We start from the raw sequence: 12,678 nt of genomic DNA on the forward strand, positions 1-12,678 counted from the left end.
TGCCTTAGTATAATACAAATGCAACTAAATGTAAGCTAGTATAAGTAACTGCAGAGTTTCTCAATAGTAACCTCATTCCAAACCTGTGGTCACTATGATCCCAATCCTGCAGTCTGATCCAGTACCCATGCAGAACCTTACTGGCTCAGGAATGACACACAAAGTGTACTTGTTCATAAGGTCAGATCCTAACATCAATTATATGGAGTTACACTGGTACAAAAGAGAGCAGGATCTGAGCTGTAGTATAAAGCTCTAGCTTGAAAGAGCCATTCCACCCTGGACTCCTCTTTTCACTCCCTCATAATTTTCTTTTTGGTTGAAGTCGCTCTGCCTTGTCTGATCCTAAACCTAACATCTTTGTGGACATCAGCTAAATCGATTCAGCCAATTTTGAGTAATGTGAACATGAAAAAGAAAGATGTGTCCCTTTGAGAAGGAAATGGCTCTTTTAACCTAGGCTTGTTAGTTTATGATAGTTTTAAAGTCACTGGCTCTGGCAAGGGAGAGGGAACATCTGCAGTTCAGATTCTTTAGGATCTGGAGACGCTAATTGCCTCCAATTTGGTTAAAATACAGTGTCAATTACACTTTTAAACAACAGCTATATACTGTCATGACAGGAAGGTTTGGATTCCATGCATGGGTTATTTCCTCATCGGGAGAGAAATGAATTGACACAGACACAGGATATTTTATCGTAGTCTATATTTATTTACAATAAGTATACTTTTAACAAATATATAGCAAAGCCAGAGTGCAGTTTCCAACTGAGTGCCACAACTCAAGAAAGCAACTCTATATCAGTTTCCACCCTGACTTGTATGTTTATCCATTGCAGGACTCTGTGTTCACCACACTCTCAACATATTAAATCCTTTTAATATCCAGGTGCCACTCAGTATCAAATCCCCCTTTTCCTGGTCAGATGGTTTAGGTGTCAATCAAAACCACTTCCAGGTTGGTGCTGATTAAGCTGGGTTTACTTAGATAAAAGAAGGTACTAGTGGCTCAAAAGGGACTTTATAAGTCTTTCTAAGTCCCTGCATTTCAAAGTGAATTCTTTTGAGACAATCAGGGCTGTAAACTCCTTGTCAGGAGACACAATATTATAATGGTGGTCTAAATTCCTCATTTAAGTGTCTTTAAGCACTGGACCATTAACCCAGTTCATTAGGGCATTAGTACCACAGTGGTTTTTTATACTCCTTTTGTGCAGATAGTTCCTCTCCCCCTTCACCCCCCATTTCAAAAGTTAATTTATTTATTACAGATCATTTTTCAGATCTTTACCATATCAATATTTTTATTCTTTGAAGTGTTTATAAACGAATTTTAAATTATGCCAAAACCTTCAAGTGTAATGCGTTGTGTTATCTGCAAGCTAAGATCACAAAAATCCAATCAACAATACCAAGCAGAAGTCCAGTTAACCTGGTTAAGGAACACAGGTAAGCCCCTATTTACATTACAGATTGTGGTTCTGTTGTAAGTAGGTAAGGGGACAATGATATTGTAACGCGGGTCTTGTAGTTCGGATTGGATCTAAAACATTCCCTACATACTCTTTGTGATGAGATTCTACATCCGAAATCCATGTGGATTGCAAACATTGAGAGTAATAGAGATCTAAGTCATGAGATATCGATGGCATGATGATACTGCTTCTTTACATTTAAAGAGGAAGTTAAATAATTCATAGAAGGGATTGACAAGCCTCTGCCATATTTTACCCCTCCCAAAAGACCTTCCCTCAAGCTTCAGGCATGAGTGACAGAAAAATGCATGTTCTGATGCCATGAGTTGATGGGCAAGTGAAAGCGGTGGGGGAGGATGAAGGGTGGTGAGTTCTCAATTAGAACTGTAATTTAGTTTTGCATTTTAGTTTTAAAATAAATCATCTTCCAGCCCTCATCATGAGTCAAGAACCTTTTTGCATGATGGAGTGAGAGAGAATAAATGAATATCTATTAGGATTTTTCCCCCAACTCTACACAATTTTTCTTTTTTCTTAAAATAGTGCCATTTTAGCTCATTGATAGATACTATTTAGTTTAATGAAATTCCGGTTCTTTGCAACATCAGACCCCAATCAGCAGCTTTTCACATCTTTCATAATATAAAATTGCACTCTGGCCATGGAAGGTGACATTAAAAGCGAGAGAGCAGCTTCTCCGTGTTTAGTAAAGCTTGTGATTGATATTGCATAAGATGTACATAAGCAGCAGCATCAGTGAAGAAAAGTGTTCTTCCAGCAATAAATCCATTCTGCTGAGGTTAAAAGCTATTTTTTCCTTTTAATTAGGAAGAAATATCTTTCATTAGAGACTAAACAAATCTCCGATTAAAAATTGTAATTGAATGTAAAACCATTTTGTCACTCTGTATGTATTTAAGTGTTTTATGGGGAAGATATGCTGTGTGTAACTATACTAAATGGAGGGCATAATGCTTAATTGTGTAATCACTTTGATTTAAAACATCAAAATTTGTGTGTGGATAGCTTTACATCAGTCTCAAGCTAACTGTCAGCCTCTTATATTTCTGAACGTACATGTCTGTAACAAGAGTTAGAGATTAAAAGAAGTCAGTGATAAAGAGCTATTGGTCCAGGGCATACTATTTCAGTTTCAGTTCCCCTTATTTATTATTATTATTACTACTGTTTTACTTTTCCCAATTTGCCAATGTTAGTGAATATGGTTTTTATTACTAAAGATATAAATACTGCAACTTGAACGGATTTATGCAGAAAGTTAGAATGTACTTTCAGCATCGGTGGATTGCCATAAGTCAATTGTCTGCAGTGGTTACTGATTGGTTTTGAATGCTCTCTTCTTTACTTTGAGTTCAGAAGTTATACAGGCACTTTCTAAGCCTTCCATCCAAAATCCTTTCTAGGTGACATGGTGCTACTTAGAATGAAAAGCCTGCAACTTACAGCAAGACCTGGCTTCTACAGCGTTCTGACCAGTCTTCTGCAACCAGCTTCACAGACTTTATGCCACCCAGGGATTCAGCTGTGCCAAGGGAATACCCAGCTGACTCTTTAGGACAGCTTTCCATTTGGAAAGCAGGGCCAAGGATCATGTCAACACACTACAGGGCATCAGGGAGGTGGGTGGACTTTTCTCCCCATTATCTACCTTGTCTGAGCAGGAAGAGTTCTCCTTATCAAACCTATGTTGTAATTGCTTTGCCCCTAAAATCCTCAGATTCCTTCTTCTCTCTTCTTGGGCCAAGAACATTGTCTTGGGTGGGATTGGCTGGTAGCTTTCTGGAAGTACAAGACCTTCCTTCATTTACTTGGCTGATCTCCAAAATAGACCTGTCTTCTAGGGAGAATTCGAGAGCTTCAGGCTGCAGCTTTTTAAAATTTCTTCCCCAGCTGATCAACATTCCTCCCACTGGAGAACACGCCCATGTCATGTCTAAGGCGGTAGGCACGACAATCTCAGACTCTTCCCCTAAACTGGGGCTGGTTGCAGGCAACCACTTCATGGTTGGTGTTCTATGTCTGCAGGAATTTGAAGTGCTACCCAGGAGATCCATAGTGCAGTTGCTAGTCCAGGGAAGCTGAGCATCAGTTTTTCTAGACTGGATTGGACATCAATGTGCTGATACCTTTTCCATGGATGTTTTACTAACTTCATCTTGCATTAAAAACAGGTTTTGAATGCTATAAAAACAGTTCGGAGAGGTAGCTTACACTTCAGTATGTATAAACCACCTTTATCTATTGAAGAATTAAAAAAACTTGGGGTTCAACTAGTTCATATGTAGTTTTAGAAAACCTAATAGCACGTGGCTGAGCCCAGGAAAAGTCAGGAAGGGAGACTATCGTAGGCCAGCCATGCACTTTTGAATACTGTGTTCAGACCTCATAAAAGAAGAAAATGTGGGGTTGTAATGTTTATTTCTGAAATCTGAATTAAGTGAAGCTTTAGAGTAGCCTTCGTGCTTGACACTTCTGTCTCAGAAATTAATACGTGAATATAATGATGAAATGACAGGTGGCGTTAAAGATCACGCCTCCTAGTTCTTTTTCTTTCTCCCTAATAACTTGTTCAGAGCTTCCACCATTTCCAGACAGCCTGTTGTTGAGAGATTTTAGTCCGGGCCTCTTTTTATTACAATAAATTGTTTTGACAGTGTTGTATAGAGATGAAATTCTCAGCTAGAGTAGCAATATTGAGATTAATCTAGGACATCCATCTCACCTTTATTGTCTCAATATCATTTACCTGTCACCATAGAACATTATGAAGTCAGTGCTAATTTAGCATTGTTTCTGTGGGTAGCAGTGAACAAATTACAGCTCTGAGGGAAATAAATGTCATCGCTGATGAGCCTGTGTCTCAAATGAACAAAGCAGAAAACTCATCAGATGAAACTAATCCATGTTTTTTGGTCTGGCAAAAAACGTGTAACATTATCATTTAATTATTAAAAGGTATGGTTTGCAACTTTCTAATGGGGAAGCCATTTGGCATCATTAAAGGTGATGTGCACAGGAAAATGAAGATCTGACCTTTTGGCTTCTTTTTGATGTATGAAGGAGGCTTGATAAGTGGTTCTTCAGGTAGATGCAGCCATGTGTTCCACGTATGTGTGCATGCGCACAGAAGCCAGAGAACTCTGCCTAGCAGTACCTGTAGCAGTGGCGCGGTGCACGTGCCCTGTGGCCCTGGCCCCTCCCCGGCTATGTAATGGCAGTGCCTTCCCAACCTCCTCTGTTCCTTCTCACTGCCCATAGCTAGAGCTAGAGCTCGGTGTGGTGTTTTCACCTCATGTTTTCAGTCTCCGTTTTCTGGGAGTTTTTGGTTTCCCTCTAGATAACAGTTTGTCAGTAGTGCCTTACGTTTAGTTTAGTGTTAGTTAAGAGTTGTTGGCTTCCCTGTGTGCTGTCCTCACCAGGGTTCAAGCATTGTCTGTCGTGTGGGGGGAGCCATCCCCAAAAGCGATTTCCGCACAAGGTACTGGTTGTGTCTCAGTGAAGGACATGTTAAGGAACAAAGCTCCATCTGTAAGGCCTTCAAGAAGAGAACTTGGGTAACAAGAGACTTACGATTGAAGCAGCATCTTCAGGAGCAGGACATGAGGTCCATGTTGGCACAGAGCTCCTTGACTGATCGGCAGTCACCATAGAACTAACAAGTGAGGCTGCTCCGTGTTTGGACCCTGTTGTCTCCCCCAAGAGGAAAAGGAGTTGTTCTCCCCCTCTGATGCAGAGGTCCCATCAGACTGATCACTTCATCTGCTGAACTCAGGGAGATTCTTCTCCATCTTAGAGGAATGCTGACTGGCACTATACTCCTTCCAGCACACGGGATGGAGCAGGTCCGTCTAACTGCTCACGAGTACTGCGCCAAGATCAGCCACATCCCGAATCATTGACACTGGTTCCAGCCACCAGTGCCAGCCATCTGCATGCTGATTGCGACAAGTCAAATGATGATTTTTCTAACTACATACAGTCTGCCAAAGTCAGCCTGAGATCAGATTGTTTGACTGTTATTTCTGCCTCTTCAGTTACAAAGATGCTGCCATCAGGAATTAGGTGGCTGTTTTGTTGACAATGCACGAGACAGAATAGAATTCAGCTTACACTCAGGTTGGTGTGTCAGTTCTGCAAGGCTATTAGGAATAAAAACAAGTTCTTACCAGTGAAGTGAGCAGGTCGGATGGAAGGACACATAGACATCTAATCCGAGGCACAGGTCTTTGTACCTCCTGTGATCCTGGGAGCAGCCAGAGGCAAAATTGGCCCCTGGCTCAGATCTGAGCAATGTAAGGGATGTTCTAGGTAATGCTTCGTTTAACACTCCCATATGGATCATTATGCTGGTGAAGATTGGCCACCTCCACTCCTGTAACCAGCCACTCTCTCAGTCCACACTCAATGACAGTGGGGAGGTGGGTGTCATACAGCCCGCTAAACCAACTTCACACCACTCAGGGATTCACTAATGCCAAGTGAATACCCAGATAGCCCTTTAGAGAAGCTCTCCATCTGGAAGGTTGGGCCAAGGATCTGGGTCAGAGAGTGGAACTGTTGAGTAACAAGCTACTTGTTTTTTTGGAAGGCGAAAGGAAGTTTACAATCACTTTTTTTTATTACAATCACACTTCAGGAAAAATACCATAAATTCCAAGAAAACTTATTCTCTGCAAATTTCAAGTCTAAGAAATACCACATATTCAACACACTGTAAACTAGAGGAAAAATCTAGTGCTCTGCCCCTCCTCCTTTGCTAAGTAGGCTTAACACACCCAAAATGCACTGAAATTGGTAGGGAACATATGCATGAGTGAAGTTAATAATCAAACAGCTTTCCCAATCCAAAGAAAACTCGCTGACATTTATCTCCAACGAAGTTCATCTGAAGCAGACCCTTTCCAGTCACACACCGTCAAAAGGACCCAAGAGGAGGAGAAATAAAGGTCTAGTTTTCTATTCATACAATACAAAGCTGCCTCTGGCACAGTGGGGTTCCGGACACAGTCAGTCAGGCTGGGGAGAATCACTCAATGATAGCTTGGGGAACGGGGAGGTAGGAAGCAGACAGGAGCGAATCCCACAGAAGTAAAATTCAGGCTTCCCCGCCTTCCACAATTGTTACGCAGTCACATGGAACCCTACACATCATGTGTGGTGGATTGTGACTTAAGAAAATGTAGCAGCCTGTTGTCCCCTAATTCATGTGTGCCTGAAAGGTCTTTCAACCCAGGTGCCTTGTCTAGATGGAGAGAGAGAGAGAGAGAGAGAGAGAGAGTGTGTGTGTGTGTGTGTGTGTGTGTGTGTGTACACGTACACATAAACACATTAAAGGGGAGGGGGATCATAATTCCTGGGTTCAGTTCTTTACTCTGCTACTGACTCACAGCATGACGTTGGACAAGTTTATCCAACTATACAATTAATATATTTCCCTACCTCACATTAGTGTTGGAAAGTTTGTTTATAAAGTTCTTCTATAGTCTCAACTTTCATCGATATGCACTAATATATATATAAAATCTTAGGCTAAACACTTTGTGAATATAAGACCTATACTGAATTTACAACTTTAGTTCATGTGTAGCTCGCAGAGCTAACTTTATCATTTATTTTATTTAGCAGTAATGCAAGGAACCTACAGGCCTGTATCCTGTAAGACATTGGTGTCAGCAGTTAGCATGAGGCTTGAGGCCTATGAACTTTGGCACAGCTAATGGTCACCCCTACGTTTGGGAAACTGGGAATAGGGTATATAGAGGGGAAGTTTACAGGGGAACATCAGCCAACCACTGCAATATGAGCGAACACCAGCTTTTGGATATTTTAGGATGGGAACATCTGCAAATGTCTGACCACGAGTGCCATGGCAACGAATTGATGTATATGATAAGTTGAGATCATTAATATACTAACCTGTAGAAGAAGGGCACCCTAACATTAGTAGGGTGAGGAAATATAAACAATGAAGAGGGGAGAAACCCCTGTGGAATATGCATTAGTTAGTCTTAGTGGCATCAGTGTAACATATTATAAAAGTTGCATCCTAGCCTGTGGGCAGGATGGGAGAGAGATGTAGCCCTTGGAAAGTGCCAGGATGATGGCCACTGGTGATGATGAAGATGGTGATGGTGATGAGGAAGATAACGTCTAACATTTCAGGTTGTTCTGCAAGGGATGGTGTGAGAATATGGATGTTCAGATGTACATTCAGTATTGTCTCTGTCTACGTTGCTGGTTTAGATTATTTGTGACTTCGCTAAATATATTAATAAATTATGACAAATACAGAAAGGTTCCTAAAGTGTGAGTGCTGCAACTGTGCACGTCGAGGTTCCCAGCTAAACAGTAATTTTAATAATACTGGGCCTGATCTTGGGACAAGAATCTGTCAAACCTCAGAGCGATAACTGGGAATTCTTAAGTAATCAATATAATTAATATATGATTCGTAGAGTAGCTACACATGTTAAAACTTTATTACAATTTAAAAATCAACGTTTGAAAATGATAAAAATCCAAAGCTCAAGAAAAATAGTGCTTGAAAATCAGGAAATTAGTTTGTTGTTTTTCAAAGAATCTAAACATAGAGAAATAATTAAGGTTCCAACATCAAACCCTTTCTCCCCCCAGAACACACACAGACTCATATAGATAGATAGATAGATAGACATACAAACCCGATATAAAGAGCTTAATTTGTGACCTTGCGTTAATGGGTAATTATGCACATTAAACGTGTATTTGCATACAAGAATAAGCTTGAGTGTAAGTGCCCATTTGTGCCCGTTTGTATATATGTTGTAGATGAAACCTAAGTGCCTATATTTGAAAATGGGATTCAAAGGAGACCACAAAAGTAATAAATTAAGTCCCCTTTCCTCGCTGCCTGCCAAAACCACCCCCAACAACTCCTATATAAAGAGCTTAATTTGTGACCTTGCACTAATGGGTAAGACAAAGACAAACGTAGGGTGGCGGGGGAAGAGAAGCACAGAGAGGTTAAATGACTTGCCCAAGGTCACCCAGCTGCTCAATGGCAGAGGACCCCAGGTCTCCCAACTGTCACTCCAGTGCCCTATCCAGTACGCTACACTACATCTCAATAACACAGGTAGCTGTTTTTCCTGTTTTTCTCGAGATGCTATGGAAAACTGGAAGGATGTAATTGATGCCATGAGGGACGTGATTATTTTATCCATACTGTTTTGGTTTTGTTAACACCTATTTAACTCAAATTCCTGCACAAACAGCTGGAAGTAAACGATGGCTTTGGTAAAGATTCGGTACCCTGCATTATCAATTACAGACAGAGAAAGCTCACACACACAGAGTTTGGAATCCCGATAAATCCTCCAGCAAAAACAGGGAACAGGCTTTATATTCCTGATATTTCCTAATGTAAAAAAACATAGCACAGTCCCTAGCCCCTCTCCCCATCTTTCTTTTGTCTCTTTTTTGGGTGGGGAAGGGGGTAGGGAAGGGACGGTTACTTACCTGTATTGTAGCTCTTGTTTTCTTTCCAGGGAAATACTTTTGTATGTAGTCGAGCCCAAATGAGTAGTGTTTTGTCTGCATTTTTTAATAATTATTTTAATGTAAAAGTATCTTTTCTGCATACTGGACCTTTAAGAGGATTTGTTCTTGGTTTTAATTTCTATACAGGGATTAGTTAATTAGAAACTGGCTAAGAATATTAATTCCTTTAGTTGTAATAATGAGTGCATTTAAGTGTGAATGTAATATAATATAAATTTGCACACACACGACGGTATGTATATTATCTGCCATTATTGGATAGGTTTAAAATAAATAAAAAGTTACTTTGTATAGGCCAGAAAGTGGTGCCATAGACTTTATGTCAAGGACGTTTCCTTTAAGCACCAGTACAAACTATTTTGTGACTTATGGGAAGTGTTTGTATTAGTGATCTGGGATCTCAAGACATCCTGATGGAAATTTCTCTGAACAGTTGTAATATCATCTGATATCTCTTGGCTTGGTGGGAATTTCTCAGAGCAGATGTATATTTCCCTTGGGAAGTAACAGCTTCAAAATTTTGACCAATTGGGAGCCATGAAAATTATAATAACAAACACAAAATATTTACCTTTCCCTGAAGAAACTGCAATTTGCAGAGATTGCTCTTTTGAAGAATAATGATTAAAGCTTTTGATTTGTTTTTGGTTTTAGTTTTGTGGAAAGTTCAGAAATAGCTGAGTCTGGTGTTAAACTGAGTTGGGAATTGTTTATTGCAGATTCACTTCTTTGTTTTATTTTGTAACCAACCACTACAGTGCCAGTGATTCACTGAGTAAAAAGATCATCAACAAATGGGGCAGATATTTAAAAACTCAGCTACATGACTGTCCAAACCTTTCCATTATTTTTCCCCAGAGGTCTCTAAGTCATTCTCCCATCACTCTGTCTTTTCCATACCCCCGCAATCCTGCCCCACAAAAAAGCCCCATACCGTAAGGATCTACTCTCCAGAGCCAGATAACATCATCCCAGGCATCGGCCAGGGGGGATGGGTTATGCAGAGAAGTTCCTAGAGAGCACCAAAAGACCCACCCCAGTTGTGGCTCTGTGCAGAACTGCAAGTCTCCACCAAGTCCAGTGTTAGAGAATGAGCTCACAACCAAACTCTTACCCCTTCATGCAGGCAGCCTCCTTATTTGTTACTGCCAGTGTGTAATACCAGCAAGCATATTGGTCAATCATGTGTCCCATTTAAAAGGTATAATTCTTAAATTATTTCATAACCCAGATGATTATACACTAACTTTGTGCTTCGTTAGTGTGTCTCGTGTGAGCCTCTCAAAGCACTTTGCCAACGTTAATTAGCCTCACAGCACCCCTGTGAGGAAATTTATCAGGATTATTATTTTACAGATTAAATGATGTGCCTTAGACCATTCAGCATAGAACCCAAGACTCCTGAATTCCAGTCTCATGCTCGAATGACTAGACTTCTCTCTTATCCAGACTCAGCTGTGACCTGATGTGACCATGTCTTGATCTGCAAGGTCTTACTCTCTCACATCCAGTGACAGGACACAAAAAATAGCCACTCATGATAGCAGCTCGCCGCTCTAGTATCGTGGGGCTGCTAGGCTGGGTATGGTTCCCCTTCGATACTAGCACTCAGCATTGGTGTTACACGGCTGTTTCTGATCCATGTAAATTGTGCTGGAGGAACAGACTTATTGACTGCCCTCTGGTGCCAGGCTTGTTCCCTGGCAGCTCTACACCCCTGACCATTTGCTTTGCACAAAGGGAATCATGACGTGCTTAGATCTGCAGCTATTCTTGTGGCATTGGATCAGTGTAGCATTAGTTGGGAATGAAGAGACAGACTGGAGTCACTGCTCTTTATTAGCGAGAACAGTATTCACCACTTTGGGCCAAACTCTGCCCTCATCAGTGCCCGTGGAAGCTCGTTGAAATGAATATGAGGTTGCAGGGGTGCATGGGCTGAAGCTGATCCTTTTTCTTCACAGCAGCATTTTCTTTATCACTCGTGTGTCATTTAGGAATTTACAGTCCAACTGTACCTTAGTCAGGAACTAATTGAATTATATTTGTTTTGCCAAACCCAGTCAGGCTTTTGCTGTGCAGAGGCAATGATGAGAAATTGTAGCATGTGTAGACATAGCGTTAAGGCAGTTTACTGTGCATATTATATTCTGCTGCATTCCCATAAAAAAACACCGCTAACAGTAAAACTAAAAGACACACAGCACCGTATGGTCCTTTTATAGTGTTACTCATTAGCAAAATTCTCAGATCTACATCTCATTATCAATGGATGACAACACAGTACCTTGCCTCTATTTGTACCATACCAGTACCACTGGAACTGCTTACTGCTATCTTTGAAGGAAATGATGACACTCCCGTCACACTGTGTAATCTAAAATCTGTTGCTGGGTTTGAAAAGGTGGCAGAATTATCTTCCTGCATTTTATCAAACTGTTGGCTTAGTTAATTTAATTTAAATTGAAGACAGACTTTTATTTAGTCCCCACATTTCAACTTGAGGTTTGCCCATCTAAACAATTCTGACTGTTTTAGCATTTTTTAAATGCTGTGACTCAAATAGCCTGACAAGGGCTGTAAAAATGAGAACTAAACCTTTAGATTCTTTATTAACAATGACTTATTAAAATTCACCTTCACCACTAGCAGGACTTCCACAGCTGAGCATGGAACGCTGGCTGTAATGCACACGGCAGGGCTAAAGACTAAAGCATGCTACTAAAAACATAGAATATTGAATGCAATAATGGAATATGAAGGCTGTACAGTTTTAAGAGTTAAGAATGTTACAGCTGTGGTTCTTGTAATGATATTAAGTCAGCTGTATTGTCAATGTGTATTTTCTATTCCTGTCGCTGGTAAATATTTAGCTAAATGTATTAATTTTATTGTAAAATGTGTACTGTAAAGTGTGCAGGTTATTAAAGGTGGCTAACCTAATGATACCTTCCTTCCTTTCAGGCCTTTACTACCCATCTGCCAGTTTTCCTTTCCACTAGCTGAAGCAGAGGGATGTCTCATTTGCATCAAATTTTCCTCTCATTTGCACCATTGTAAATTAGGTGTATTTCCACTGAAGTCAATGGAGCGATAATGGTGAAAAACTGATCCAGGGGAACAGAATTTCAGGCCCCTTATATTGGCACCAGGGTTGTGACCCAGGGCAGTGTGGATTTGCTTACTGACTGAAATAATTAGTCTAAGTATGGTGTGAACTGCCTTTGTTCTTCTCTCCGGGTGTTTATTCTGGAGCCTAATAATGGCAGTTTGAATCATCAGCATTCATTTTTTCACCGCTAATCACTGTACTAGAAACTTCCAGCCACTCTGGAATTGTGAGTGGAGCTTGAGTAGAGTTACTAGCATTTCCTTCCCTCTGAGTTTGATTTCTGCAAAACAGGAGTTTCTAATGGAAAACAGTTTGCAGGCTTATAGTTTTTGCTCCCGGTGAGAGCTAGAATATTGAGAATTGGTTGATGTTGCTCTCAAAAAATTACAAATCTTAATTTGATTTGTCACTATAAAGTTCTTTTGTCAAATTTCTCACGGTGAGCAGGATACACCAGCCGACTTTGAACTTGGAAACGTCAGCCATTTTTTAGTAAATCCAAAAAAACTGTTTATTTCTGCTCAGAAAA

At 40.5% G+C, this 12,678-nt stretch overlaps 1 protein-coding gene across 1 annotated transcript in view; it reads left to right on the forward strand.

The window, feature by feature from the left end:
• COX10 (cytochrome c oxidase assembly factor heme A:farnesyltransferase COX10) overlaps positions 1 to 12,678 on the forward strand; it is a 139,947-nt gene that overhangs the window by 110,617 nt on the left and 16,652 nt on the right. The window lies entirely within an intron of this gene.

The sequence above is a fragment of the Emydura macquarii genome, unplaced genomic scaffold (genome assembly GCF_026122565.2).
Source record: "Emydura macquarii macquarii isolate MOO-44397 ecotype Brisbane River unplaced genomic scaffold, CSIRO-AGI_Emac_v2 contig_1230, whole genome shotgun sequence".
Classification (NCBI taxonomy): domain Eukaryota; kingdom Metazoa; phylum Chordata; order Testudines; family Chelidae; genus Emydura; species Emydura macquarii.